This window comes from Myotis davidii, unplaced genomic scaffold (genome assembly GCF_000327345.1).
Source record: "Myotis davidii unplaced genomic scaffold, ASM32734v1 scaffold194, whole genome shotgun sequence".
Lineage (NCBI taxonomy): Eukaryota > Metazoa > Chordata > Mammalia > Chiroptera > Vespertilionidae > Myotis > Myotis davidii.
In genome coordinates this window covers 1,016,678-1,029,281 of record NW_006286673.1, presented here as the reverse complement: position 1 = coordinate 1,029,281, position 12,604 = coordinate 1,016,678, and the positions used below count along the sequence as shown (strand labels likewise).

The following is a 12,604-nucleotide window of genomic DNA, read 5'->3' as shown; positions in this document are numbered from 1 at the left end:
CTACAGCTACTTTCTTTTAGACAAACTATGCATCCTACTTTAAATCAAACCGTATTTAGAAAAGTCTCACCAGAATACTTTGAGGATTAGGAAGCAGAGCCTGGAAATGCCTGTTAGCAGAGTCTGAAGTATCCAGAGAGAGGATGCATATATAACATGTCCCTTTTAAGAAAAAAAATTTCCTGAATGTTTATTTTTTTAAAAAATTCAGCAACACAGGACACAACTGGAATACACATTTATGTCTATTCACAGGTAAAGAGTCAAATATAAATTTAGTCAGCTTCTAAAAGAGGGTATGGAGACATTTAGACCAAGATTTAATTAGTTTGTCTTATTTTAAGAACATAGGGAATACATTCTATGCTTCAAATTTGTTCAAATGTTTATTTTTCAATTAAAGTATTGCTAGTTTCAGAACGTTTGCATTTCTTTCACTTCAGGTAGGCTATTAATAACGCCTACTGAGATTGTGGTATCACTATAATTAATAATAGTCTCATTAATTACATAGTATAATAGTATTATATAATAGTAATATTAATTAAAATCGATTACTTCATAATATCCACTGAGTTATTATTAGAATTACTATAATTAATAGTTTTACTATCATTAATAATAGTATTATTAGTTCTTCAATATAATTAGTATGTAAAAGTAAATATAAATTGATAATATCCACTTAGATTGTGGTGTCACCACAATTAATAATAGTGTTATTGTTTATGTAAGTGGTATTATATTATTAATATTCACTGGTATTATATTATTAATATTCATTATATTGTGAATATTAATATTCACAATATAATCTAATAATATTATATTATTAATATTCACTGTGGTTGAGGTGTTACTAACCTCCCTTCCACACTCCCTCTGAGGAAGAGAGGCAAATGAGAGATTATTAAACCAATCTGCCAATTAATCAGCCAATTATCTAAAAGTATTTAGATGATGCTAGCACTTTATAGTTTTACCAAACTTTTCAAGATCGATAGCTTTTCTTTGCAGCTTCGGGGAGGGGAACTAAATCTCTTTTAGGAAACCAAGCAATTGTTTTCATGAAGATAATGAAAATAATTAATACTATAAGCATGATGTACCTTAGTAAGCGCCAAGGATACAAAAGACAGCATGACCCTTGTTGAACAAATATTTAAAAGTGTTGAAATAGTCATTAAATAAGAGCATGGCAATGAATTATTGATAATTTTTAACCTGTATTCTCTTTTAAATTTCTACAATGAGAACGTATCTATGGTTTTATATTTTTAAAAGAAGAAACTTATTCTTATTCTTGATATGGGAAAGTGAAAAACAAAAAACATTCATATTTCACAGAATCAAAATAGATAATGACCCTGACCAGTATTGCCCAGTGGTTGAGCATCAACCCATGAACCAGGAAGTCATGGTTTGATTCCAGATCAGGGCACATGCCTGGGTTTCTGGCTTCATCCCCAGTAGGAGATGTGCAGGAGGTAGCTGATTCTGTCTCATAGTTGATGTTTATATCCCTCGCCCTTCTTCTCTTTGAAATCAATAAAAACATTTTTATAAAATGGACAATGAATGTAATCTAAGAACAGCAATGACCATGTTGAGTGAGTACCAGAAGCCCAATGGACAGACACAAGCCAGTAGCCTGCAAAGCTGACTGTGACCTACAAGAGTACTTAGTAAATTCTCTTCTTAAAATCTGAAAATACATTCAGCCTGTAAAAGCAAACTTGTAAAAGCAAAACAATATTTTATTTTCTACAAAAATAGACATATACACACTGATGTGTGTTACCAGAGCTCTGATAGAGTGGTGTCTGAAGCACAGAGGGAAATAGCCAGAGTTTGGGGAAACGACCCTGCCCCACTGGAAAGGCGGCAGGCAAGGATGAAAGGGCCAGCCTAGCTCAGATACATGTGCACATTCCCAAGCTCCCTATAAAGACTGCTAGGCCTCCCAGATGGCCCCTGTGTTCCTGCCAGACTCCTCCAATCCTGGGCAGTCAAGCCCCTCCTCTCTTCTCCTGAGTGCAGTGGGCCTTCCAGTTGTAGTCACATCTGTAGAAAGCCTACAAATGGCACTGGTGTATTGAATGACTATAGGCAAGCCCTTCAGGGTACAGCCACCGCAAATCATCCTTCTGCTCCCTCAGTTTATAGGTAACCTCGTTTGGGCTTCCACCCATCCCAAGGGGCATCCCAAGATTTGTAGACTTATGGCTGTGCCACACGCAGGCCAGGACCAGAGTGTAGAAGGTGCTGTAAGCATATCTCCAGAGGGGCCCAGCAATAACCAGGGGCCTCTGAGAAGAACCCCAACCTCCTGCATAGACACTCCCATTCAACAGGCACCTTCCCCAGTACCTTTTCTTATTATACTTCTTTTAATAATGCTTAAAACCCAAGAGCTGGTATTTCCAGGCAGAATAGGAGGTGGGGAGGGACATCAGAATTAAATGACACCTGGCTCTGGCTGGGTAGCTCAGTAGGGTGAGTACAGGAGGCAATCAATCAATGTTTCCCTCTCTCTCACCCCCTTCCCCCCCACCTACCTTCCTCTCTAAAAATCAATAAAAAACATGTCCACGGGTAAGGATTAACAGATTAAAAAATAAAAACATTAAATACCACCTGCATTTGACTGCAACGATTTTTTCAAATCCAAGAGATATTTTTAGCAGCTTTATCGTAATTTCCAAAGCTTGGACGCACCCCAGATGTCCTTCAGTAGGTGAATGGATAAATCCAGTGAATGGAATATGATATAGTGGAATAACTGGGAGCCTAAAGCTGTGCAGACCCATGAAGCTGGAGTGTGCAGTAAGGGCAGGCACCACCAGGAGGCAGAAAGAAGGAAAGTTAGCTGATGTTCACTTACCCTTTTGGAGGTGCCACCAGGCAATAGGTGCTCTCAGAATCTCCTTTGACTTTTGCAACAAATGGCCATTGTTGGGCCCAATTTGCAGGTGAGGAGATGATGCTCAGTAAAAGCAGAGCCCAGTCGTGAAAAGTGGGGTTGCAGGACTCTGGTCCTCAGTCATGAGAGCAAAAAAAAGAAGCTGACCCTCAAGTTTGATACCAGACTGACCACAAGGCAGCTGCAGCAGGGGGAGGGGAGGCGGCTGCACTGGAGGACAGGGGTTTGGGGTGGCTGGACGCTGAGTGTGAAAAGACCTCAGGCAATGTGGATCAAGGGGCTACAAAGAAAGGGTCCCAGCCAGGCACAACAGGCCACGCATATCTCAGATATCCCCTTCCTTCTGGGGCAGTGGCCTTAGCTAGAGAATGAAACAGCTGGATTCGGCTTCCAGATCTGCCCACAGATTAGCTCCATCACACATTTGTTTCTTATCTGTTCCCTGCAGGTGTGATGAGATGCAATTGGAAATTAATCTAGTTATCGTCTGGGGTATGATCATGCCCAGGAAACAGTAAAGGGATGACAGATGGAGACCTCCAACCTGGGCAAGCCCACGTGAGAAATGAGAGCTGTGAGGACTCCCCAAGAAGCAACCTCAGTGAACACATCATAGTGCCACACGGGGTGGGTGGAGATTTAATAACAATGAATGATAAGAAGGAGGAGATAATAAATCCAAAGAGAGACAGGAAAATCTAAAGAGAGGTAGAAAAATCCAAAGCCAATAGACAGAGGTGACCCCCAATGAGGACAGATCTGAACCAGAAGGGTCAGTCTCACCAGCCAGAATAAGTGATAGCAGACCAGTGTTTATAATCAGGAACAGAAGAGATTGAGGTATTTAATCTGAAATTCAGTCTACGGCCATACCACCCTGAACGCGCCTGATCTCGTCTGAAATTCAGAGTTCCAAGCATTTATGTGGTGACTTTTAAGCAACAAAAGAGAGAAAAAGTTCAATAATGATTAAAATGGTTACTCACACCCCCCCAACTCAATTTATTTTTCTTGTCATTAAAAAAAAAATGACTGGAGTATGATGGTATTCTGTGATTAGCTCAGGATAGTAGGCATGATTAGGGGATTTCCTTTGTGAGATCTGTTGGGTAAAAAGGTTAACTTCCAATTATAGCTAAACAAGCCGAATGTTCATTCCAGTCCAGCAAAAGCATACTCTGAACTGCATTTATTTATTTATTTCATACTAATCTGCTATTATATTCAACATTCTAGGGAGGGAGGAATCCTTTACTTGATTCAGTCATGAGATACAGAGCACAGATAAAAGTTATTAATACCACTTATCATTCTAAGTTCCCAGCTTGAGAAATATGTGAATCATATTACCACAGGATTATGAGGGCACAGTTATGAAATGCTCAGAGCTGACTCTCCAAATGCAGTCACATATTTTGCAGGGGGTTCTGGAAGAAGAGTTAGTTCTGTTCCAGGAAGTAGAGGAAGTGTCACAAGGTGCACAGGATGACACTCAACCAACTGAGCCACAACAGCCGGGGCTCCAGTGGTTTCTAAATAATACACATATAGGCTACACAGATATACTGATGCCTTTATAAGTTCAGATGGCTGCCTCAAATCCCATCATAAGCATGGTCCACATCTCCCATGAAACTAAAGGTAGAGGGGTTACAGATTGGGATTGAGTAGGAAAGTGAATTTTTGAACATTAAAAGTTTGGGAGACTGGGTTAAACTGAGAGAATCCTAGAAATCGTTTCAAAAACATACAGGACGCATGGTAGGATGAGTCAACATTCCAACTGGGACAAGGCCAGATGCAATATGATACTCCTAGGATGGCTGAATCCATCCATGTAAATTGTTGATGTAGATCGTTCATATGCCAAGGGAGAAAATCTGGTCTCCCAAGAAAAAAGGAATACTGTCTGGGAGCCTCACCTAGGCCAAAAATAAACAAACTAAATGGAAGATAAAATGAATTCGTGAAAGCATATCCCTGAGGCCCTAACATCAGCCTCAGCTATTCCTGGAGTAAATCGTCAGCGCACACTGCTTTCATTTTCTGCTGGCTCATCACACTACTTTTGTAGGACATAGAACACAGTCAGTTCCTGAAATCTCTAACTTGGACATTCTGTACCCCCAAAACACTTCCCTCAGTATTCAATGTGCCACCACAGCATCACTGAGGATAGTCTGAATTCACAACTCTCCTAGCCCACACTTCTTATTCAACTAATGGGTCTGGTATGTCTGTATAGCAGTACAAATTGACTGATTAAAACTGTTCATCTCTACTGACTGTGAATCATGTAAAGGAACAATGGCTTGATAGTTAACCAAATTTATGGCCACAGTGGTTTGGAAGGTGTTTGTTATGGATGGAATGGTTGTGTCCCCCAAAATTCATATGTCAAAACCACCAAAGTAATGGTATGAGGAGATGGTATCTTTGGGGGGGAAATTAGGATTTGATGAAGTCGTGAGGATAAAGCTTCTGAATGGGATGAGCACCCTTATCAGAGTCACAAGAGAGCTTGCGTCTCCTCTCTGGTCTCTATCATGTGAGGACACAACAAGAAGATGGCCTGTAAGAGGGTTCTCACCAGAACCCTACCATGCAGGCTCCCTAATCTTGGACTTCCAGACTCCAGACACTAAGAAGAAAAATGTCTTCCATGTTTAGCTGCCCAGTTTATGGTATTTTTGTTATGGCAGCCCAAGCAGTTTGAGAGTTTCCATCTCCAAACATAAGACCGTAGGAAAAAATACAGACAATCACATTGAAGGCATCAATTACATACTAAGGGAGTGTATATAGTGGAAGCAATCAGGCTCAGATCTAGTAGAAAGAACAGATTATAATTTTAAATAACAAGTAACTCTAGAGGCTGTAGCCTGATCTAGGAGCTATGTTATGCCAGGAACACATGACTAGACATATGAGCACCAGAAGAATTTACTCTTATTCAAGTGATAACTCACTTGATCAAAATTACATTGCAGAACTTTACTTAGGGATTGGAAGAGAAAAAATAAAATTAATAAATAGGATAGCAGATTTTCTGTAGTCTACTTCCATCATTGACTCTTGGGGGGCTTAAAATTTGCTATCTGTAGACTTGCTGCAAAATAATCAGAATGGTACTAAATTTGGACTTATTTTTAAGTTATAAAAGTGGATATTATGCAACATTTCCAATATGTTTATAGGTATTTTGAAAAACATTTTAAATTACTTTAATAAAATATTTAACTAAATGTAGATTTATTTTATAATCACACATATTTGGTCAAGAAAGACCAGTAATTAGCCTTGATAGTAAAAGCATATTTATAATTTCATCGAATAAGTGATATGTGCCAAGGTGCCAGGAAGGGACTGAGCCCATGACCTGTGCTAAATGTTTAGCAAATAACTAAACATTTGCTATGCCTGGGGATTCATTGGTAATTTAATTGCAGATCAATTAAGAGACAATTTACCAGTCAAATTAACCTGATAATCAAGAATCCCCATATAACATTGATCTTGTTTAAGAATTTTCGAAATTGTGGCAGCCATTTTAACCAACATTTTTAAAAGGTGTTCAGAAATCTAAATCAATGAAATTGGTGGCAATATTTCTATCTAGAAACATGTACCATTTTCAAATCTTCCATGCACAGTGTAAATGTTCAATAAATGGATAATTATTGAAGTATTTTATTGATATTCCTACAGACAGGAAGAATTTACTGAGCTCCTAAAGCATGTGTTGGGAAAGTTTCTTCCCACATGTTAGTTTTCTAGTTTACTCTTCACAAAAAAACTCTAAAGTGATATCTTATTATCCCCATAACCATCATGGAACCTGAGACCCCAAGTGCTCAATTAATTGTCCAGAATTAGTAGTGGGAGCAGGATGCCCTCTGTAGCCTAAAACCACAGCCTGGCTCCTTCCACCAACCTCACTAAAAGGTCATAAGCAAAAAATCACTTATTTACTCAAAAGATATTTTAAAATAGTTCCAAATATATTTAACAAAGTGGACATTTTTAACAATATTGATTCAAACTACATTCACAGGTGCTGAATGAAATCACGTTCCAAATTGGAACATATTCCTAGCCCTTGATATTCTCCCAAAGGCTCTTTAGATTTAAAATTATAAAGAACTAGAGGCCCAGTACATGAAATTCATGCACAGGTAGGGTCCCTAGGCCTCGCCAATGATCAGGGCCAATTGGGGCCTTCTGGCTGTCAGCCAGGCCGTCCTTCATTTCACGCCACCCCCTGGTGATCAGTGCACATCATAGCAAGCAATCAAACTCCAGGTCTCCTGGTCGAACTCCCAAGAGGATACTTTGCATATTAGCCTTTTACATATATATATATATAGACAAATCTGATGAAAATGGTTGTCAAGTTGTAAAATATTCTTCCCTGGGTGTACATAATCACACAGGTAAGTGTCTCTGCAATATACTACATGGATTTGTAGAGCCTTTTACATGGGAGGAGGCAGAGATGGTTTCACACTTACACCTTTACAGCTGCATCTACACAGACAGGAATAACTGGTTTACCCAATTCATCTTAAGTAGATGTTAACTACATAAGCAGAAACTATAAATGGACAACTCTTTCGTTCAAAGCTCTAGAGCTGCTTCCTTAACATAGATCCCTGCAAATAATTGGGTTTGGCTAAATTCAATTTAAATAAACAAAGGAAAATAATTCTAAATATTTATATAAGTTATTGAGAATTTTAAAATTTTTACTTAAGGCTTAAATGCTATTTTAATATACATGACATAAGCATTTAATTTTTGTCAAGTGCACAATGAACTACTCTGGGATACAGATTGTTTCCTGTTAAACAGATCACTAGCTGAATGTTTTTAATGCTTTTTTAAAAAGTTTCCACATTTTACAGGTGTATGTCAAATAAAAATACCTCACCAGAATCCCTTTGAGGATCTCTGAGAGTGCATTATGAAAGTGAGTGCCAATACTAACATTTCACACAAATCTACTCATGCTTAAGTTAGGATATTGAACATATGGTTTGTGGAAATATTTGGTGCATTTGCATAAGGCAGACAAGTTTTGGAAGAATGGCCATTTTAATCAGGCTGACTAACTGAGATGAGAACAAGGAGGTGCAACCATCTGTTAAACTTTATCTTGAATTTATTTAGCACCTGCAAAAAAAAAATTAGATTTGAGCCACTTCTGAACCAAAGAAACAAAGAACCTATCTAGGAATACCTCCCACATCCTTCTTCAAGGAAAGGACAGTCACAAACACATTATGCATGTGTGCATGCTCACACACACAAGCACATGCATATACACATACACACTCATGCACACAAAAACTACCCTTTAAAATCTAAAGTCTGTAGTTCTGTAGCTCATTTGATAATTCTGGGTTTTGATTTCAGGATTCAAAGCATTCTTAGTTTTACAAATATTTACTAATATCTATAAAGGCAAGTAAGAAAAAGTAAAGTTATCATGTGTAAGAAAGAGGCTTCTGAGTTATAAAAATTTGCCATTTCAGCCCAACCAGTGTTGCACAGTGGTTGAGTTTTGACCTATGAACCAGGAGGTCAAGGTTTGATTCCTATTCAGGGCATGTGCCCTGATTGCAGACTCTATCCCTAGTGGGGGGGAATGCAGGAGGCAGACAATCAATGCTTATCTCTCATCATTGATGTTTCTATCCTTCTCTCCCTCTCACTTCCTCTCTGAAATCAATAAAAATATATTTTAAAAAATATATAAGCTGTATACATAATGGTTATAAATGGGCACACTATCTTTCCTTTGAAGGAATATACCTTCCTAAATGAATGTTAACATTACATGAAAATAAAGAGATTAAGTTTAAATTATATGTCAGTGCATTCAGAATACCTAGACCTTAGTAGGTACTCAATAAATATTAATTGTATGCATTAAGAACATACCCTAGTTTTTTGAGAATTTTAAAAAGATAAATAGATTTAAACTTAAATATATTTCTTATTTATGGAGATTATCCTGAGGTTTTTTGTGCTGTAGTTCTTGAGATAACTTACTTGATAGAATTTTTGATGCTGAAATTTTATAAATTTTCTTGCATTCTTGACTAAATAGCCTTTGTGAATGTCATTTTTCCTTTCTCATTGTGGCCTTTTGTTTGCTTTCTCTCTCACCTTCATTAGTTTTATTGAAGATTTAATTATTAGGAATCTTTTCAAAGACTAGTTTTGTAGTTCTCTATGTTACTGATTTCTGTCCTTATAATTCCCTTCTTTCATATTTAATTTCATTCTAATGCTCATCTTTCCCGATGTTTTGAGTTGAAAATTAAGCTTGTTTTCAGTATTTTTGGTATTATCATTAAATTTATAACTTTCTGAGTATTACTTAAGTGTTGCCTCTCATATTTGTATATGTAACACTTTCTTCTTCCTTTTTTAAATATGTTTTTATTGATTTTAGAGAGAGAAAGGGAGAGGGAGAGAGACATCAATGAGAAAGGAACATCCATCAGCTGCCTCCTACATGCTCCCTACTAGGGATCTAACCTAAATCTGGGCACTTGAGCTGACTGGGAGTGGAACTGGAGACTTAGTGCAGGGACCAGTGTTCAATCAACTGAGCCACAGGGGCCAGGCCTGGATATCCAGGGCTAGGCAATGCTTTCTTTGTCATTCAGTTTTCAGTATTGTTCTTATGATTTCCTTTTTAAATCTAAGCATTGTTTTGGTAATAAAATTTTCCTTTCCTTTCAAACAAAGAGGTTCTTTTTTGTGAATGAGGTCTAACCTTAGACTGTTCAGTTACCTTTCTCCTGTAAATATATTAATATATTCAGAATAGCCTACTATGTAATTTTGTGTCACTGTTTCATTTGGGTTAAAGCACGAATTTATATTTTTTATATGTGGAGTTATATATATATATCATATGTGTATAAGTTAATACATATAAACACACATATGCACACATGAACCAAGGAAACATATTAAACTGCGGTATATTAAGTTATTGTTATCTTTTTACTTATTTTGTTTGCTTGAGTTGAAATTTCCTAATAAGTGTGTTAAAATATCTGAATAAAATCCTATTTTCCCTAAAATTTTGTGAATTATTGCTTTCTGAATCTTTTAGGCTATACTGTTCACACTAAGTATTATGTCTTATAATTCATTTTCCCAGTATATTACATTTTTCTTCATCTCTTTTGATCATTTTTAATTAAGCTGTATTTTCTTTTAAAATTGCAACTTTTATGTTTGTTTTGTTTCTGCCTCCGTTTCCATACTGTGATTTTCAACCTTTCTGAATATTTTTATATCAATTATTGATCATAATATTGATCAATATTTTTCTCTATCAAGTCTGTAAGCCTATATTTCTATTGCATTTGACACAAATACATGCATTATAATTAATTATATTAAAATTTATCTTTATCATTTTATTCATGAGTCTTACATTTGATATTAAATTTTTTTCTCATTTTTTTATTGGATATAGTAACGTTTTTATGCCACTTTAAAAATTGATAAATTTTGTAACAGTTATCTTGTGGTTAACACTATCTTGTGTCTGTGTTTTTCCAAAAGCTAAAAGCAAAAAATCCTTTATGACATACTTCATATATGTATATATATATTTTTATTTTGTCTTTAATATGTTTTATTGATTTCTTTTTTTACAGAGTGGGAGAGGGATGGAAACCTACCATCGATGAGAGAGAAACATCAATCAGCTGCCTCTTGCACACCCCCTACTGGGGATGTGCCACAGCCAAGGTACATGCCCTTGACAGGAATCAAACCTGGGAACCTTCAGTCCACAGGCCGACACTCTATCCACTGAGCCAAACCGGTTAGGACTCATATATGTATAATTTAAAGAACAATAGTAAAAGGATACCCAAGTATGCTCCAATCACATGACCAAGGCATTTTGAAAGACCCTTCTCACCCTCATCACATACTCTCATTCCCACAAGTAACCACCACCTTAAATTTTATGTTTATCACTGTGATATATGTACTTTTTGTGTTTACCATATGTGCTATATACATAATGGATGTGTTATGTATCCCTAAACAATATGTTGCTTCATTTGGATGCTAATGAAATTTATATAAATGGAATACTATTCTATGTAATTTACTTTTGCTTAACATCATGGTTTAAGAATCATCTGTGTTGATAAACAGGCATTTTATTAAACTACCTTTGCCTAAAAGCGGACATTTGGACCCATGTGTTTTTATCGTTTTACTATCATGCACAATGCACCTATAAACATTTATACATACCTGTCTAAGGCCAGTGACTTTCTCTAGATTAGAACATGTACTATGAAACTTGTCATTCTTGCCAATCTGTTTGGAGGAAAAGCTATCCTCTTTTAATTTGTATTTATATTTTGCTGGTTCTCAATTAGAGTGAACATCTTTTCACTTGTTATTTCTTGGCATTTAAAGTATACATTTCAGTGACTTTTGATCACTATTTATACCCATAAAATCACTACCACATTAGGATACAGCACATCTCATCATCCTAAAAGATTTTCACATTCACGAACCATCTATTGTTCCGTCCACACTGGCCCAGACAACAAACACTGTAAACTGGTTTGCATTTTGCAGAAATGGAATCAAACACTATGTACCTTTCTGTGTCCAGCTTCTTTCACTCAGATTGATTTTGAGATGCATCTAAATTGTGTTTATCAGTAGATCATCCCTTTTTACTGCTGAGTAGTATAGGCATACCTCAACGATACTGTGGGTTCGGTTCCGGACCACCACAATAAAGCAAATATCTCAATAAAGTGAGTCACAAGCGGTTTTTTTTCCAGGTGCATATAAAAATTATGTTTGTATTATACTTTGGTCTATTAAGTGTGCAATATCATTATATCTATAAAACAATATACATAACTTAAAAAAGGCTTACTAGCCAAAAATGCTAACCATTTTTTCTTAAAATAAGACAATAAAGTTTGCTGCATCAGTTGGCTCAGCCTTTTAGGAATGACTTCTCTGTAGCATGTGATGCTGTTTGATGGCATTTTACGCACAGAAGTTGTGTCAAAATTTGAGTCAGTCCTCTCAAATGCTGCCACTGCTTTAACAACTAGGTTTATATAATATTCTAAAATCTTTGTTGGCATTTCAACAATCTTCACAGCATCTTCACTAGGAGTAGATTCCATCTCAAGAAACTGCTTTCTTTGCTCACCCATAAAAAACAACACCTGATCTGTTATAGTTTTATTGTAAGATTGCAGCAATTCATTCACATCTTCAGGCTCCACTTCTAATTCTAGTTTTCTTGCTATTTCCACCACATCTGCAATTACTTCATCCATGGAAGTCTTGAACCTCTAAAAGTCATCAGGGAGGATTGGAATCAACTTCTTCCAAACTCCTGTTAATGTTGGTATTTTGAACTCTCCCCATGAATCATAAATGTTCTTAATGGCTTCTAGAATAGTGAATCATTTCCAGGTTTTCAATGTACTTTGCCCAGATTGATCAGAGGAATCATTCTTTACGACAGCCATAGCCTTACAAAATGTATTTCTTATATAAGAGGCCTTGAAAGTTGAAATTACTCCTTGATCCATGGGCTGCAGAATGGATATTGTATTAACAGGCATGAAAACATTATTAATTTTATTGTACATATCC

The 12,604-nt window shown here is 36.5% G+C and overlaps 1 pseudogene; it reads right to left on the bottom strand.

Annotated features, from left to right (window-relative positions):
- LOC102759443 overlaps positions 1 to 12,604 on the bottom strand; it is a 59,364-nt pseudogene that overhangs the window by 40,384 nt on the left and 6,376 nt on the right.